Source organism: Pipistrellus kuhlii, unplaced genomic scaffold (genome assembly GCF_014108245.1).
Source record: "Pipistrellus kuhlii isolate mPipKuh1 unplaced genomic scaffold, mPipKuh1.p scaffold_m20_p_21, whole genome shotgun sequence".
NCBI lineage: Eukaryota > Metazoa > Chordata > Mammalia > Chiroptera > Vespertilionidae > Pipistrellus > Pipistrellus kuhlii.
Window position 1 is genome coordinate 3,132,230 of NW_023425520.1, and position 2,323 is coordinate 3,134,552.

General features: G+C 48.2%; 1 pseudogene; it reads left to right on the forward strand.

The window, feature by feature from the left end:
* Positions 1–742: 742 nt before the first annotated feature.
* Positions 743–1,381, forward strand: LOC118726123 (annotated as a pseudogene).
* The last annotated feature ends 942 nt before the right edge of the window (positions 1,382–2,323 follow it).

Here is a 2,323-nt window from a genome sequence, read left to right on the forward strand (position 1 = left end):
GCATCAGGGTTGTCCCACTCTGGGCTCCAGGCCTAGTGCTACCTGCATTCCTGCTTCTGTCTGTATCACTGCTCTCCCCAAACTCCTCTTTGCTCTGACTCCTACCTCCCTAACCTCCATCTCCTGGCCTCCCAAGCCAGGAGACTTAGTCTCAGCTCTGCCTGCTGGTATCTTCCCAGGAGAGAGTCATACGACCTGTCCACATAGAATATTCTTTCTCTCCATTTCTTGTCCCAATTTTTATATTAATAGCATCTACTTTCACCCTCCAAAGCATTCCCTTTTTGAAGATAAGTTACATGGCCAGCCTCCCTCACAGGCACCCTTAGCTGTTCACACCACTTCCTACCCCAGATTGGCACCCCTTTCTGGCCACGTGTGGCTCACTCCCATCACACCCTGCCATGGCAGAGAGTGGGAGCCAGTTGGCCAGTGTGACCCCATTGAGCAAATGAGGACAATGAGAGCAGAGTGTGGCAGCAGCAGAACTCAGACGCTGCAGGGCTCTAGGCCAGGTTTTCACTAACCCCAAACCATCTTCCTGACCACAGCACCCACCACATCTCAGCTACAGTCTGGGCTGCCCGCCTGGGACTTACCCTTTGCTGTCTGCCATTGTTCTTGAGTTGTTCCGTGTCTAGTGGGTTATTTTGTGACCATAGTCCTAGAGCCCAGGAACTGAGGCTTCTCCTTTTCTGGGCCAAGCTACAGAGGACAGGCTCCAGAAGTTCTTGGGTATGGTATGATTTTTCATTTAGTGACAGCTCTGCAAGAAACATTAAGTGAAATAGTGGATCAAATAAAAACTAGAAGAGAAGGAGAAGAGAATCAAAAAGAAAAAAGGGGAAGAAGCTGGAAGGCAATTATTTCACAGCACTCCTGTTACAATTGAGACTACCTTACATTGGAAAGCCAAGTTTGGGGCAGAACTCTAGGAAATTAAAAAGAAATGAATAAAAGAAGAACAAGCAGAAGAAGAAAAATTAAGTGGGAAACAGCTACCTGAAACAGATCATAATCTTTTTTTAAATATATTTTATTGATTTCTTACAGAGAGGAAGGGAGAGGGATAGAGAGCTAGAAACATGGATGAGAGAGAAACATCAACCAGCTGCCTCCTGCACACCCCCTACTAAAGATGTGCCCGCAACCAATGTACATGCCCTTGACAGGAATAGAACCTGGGATCTTTCAGTCCACAGACCAATCCTCTATCCACTGAGTCAAACCGGTTTCAGCATATCATGATCTTGACACAGCTGATACCCAGTTCTTGGAAGATGCTGGAAACACTGTGCGGGGAGATGAACCTTTGTTCCAAAAAATGGATGCGTCGGAGCTGGAAGATGAGGACGATCCAGACCACAGTCCCACTGACTGAGAACGACTTGACCGACTGATGGGCCATCCTCTCTGCAGAGGCCTGGCTGTCACAGCATCTGTGGATACACTGAGAGGATGTTGATTTTCCTTTTTTTAAAAAAAAAAGAAATAAAGAAAGAAAGAAAAATAATTTTTAGGAGAATATTCTTCTGAAAGCTTTCATCAGTGAACTTAAAACACTGACCTTAAAATTGAAAAATAAATAAATAAAAGAAGTCCTTGCAGAATCAGTTCAAGTGGTGCTGAGTCCAGCAGCGTTAGCAGGCAAACCCGGCTCAACACCAATGACATAGTGGCAGCCAGGGGAGAACTCTCTCTAAACTGCCTTTCAGTTCTGCCATGACCTGCCTGGGCCGCCGGGCCATGGCCATGTGTGGAGAGGACCCCCCTGCCCCACAAGGCCACAAGCCCCCACAGAGACATTCCTCCAGGGAGATGGGCTTCATGGGCAGGGCCATGACACAGGCTTCAAAGAAGGATGTGAGGCCTCCATTCCAAATAGATTCCAAGCCCCAACCCAGGCCAAATGAGACTTCTGGGGGGAGTTGACCCTGCCCTCCCTCTCTCCACCACACCATAGTTTATGCAGAAATAACTGATGCAGCGAAACAACCTGTGACTTTTCCAGCTGCCCCTGCTTCCTCCCAACTGGGCGCATGGCCTTGGACACTCTTCTTTGGGCCTCAGTTTCCTCATCTGTAAATGGGAGAATTGGACTGAACCAGAGATGCCTCATAGAAATACAACGTGAGCCTGATATAAAACTTTAAGTGGTCTAGTAGTGCCCTAGCCAGTTTGGCTCAGTGGATAGGGCTTCAGCCTGCGGACTGAAGGCCCCAAGCTTATCCCCAGTCAAGGGCACATGCCCAGGATGTGGGCTCAATCTCCAAGTAGGGGGCATGCGGGAGGCAGCCGATTCATGATTCTCTCTCATCGTTGA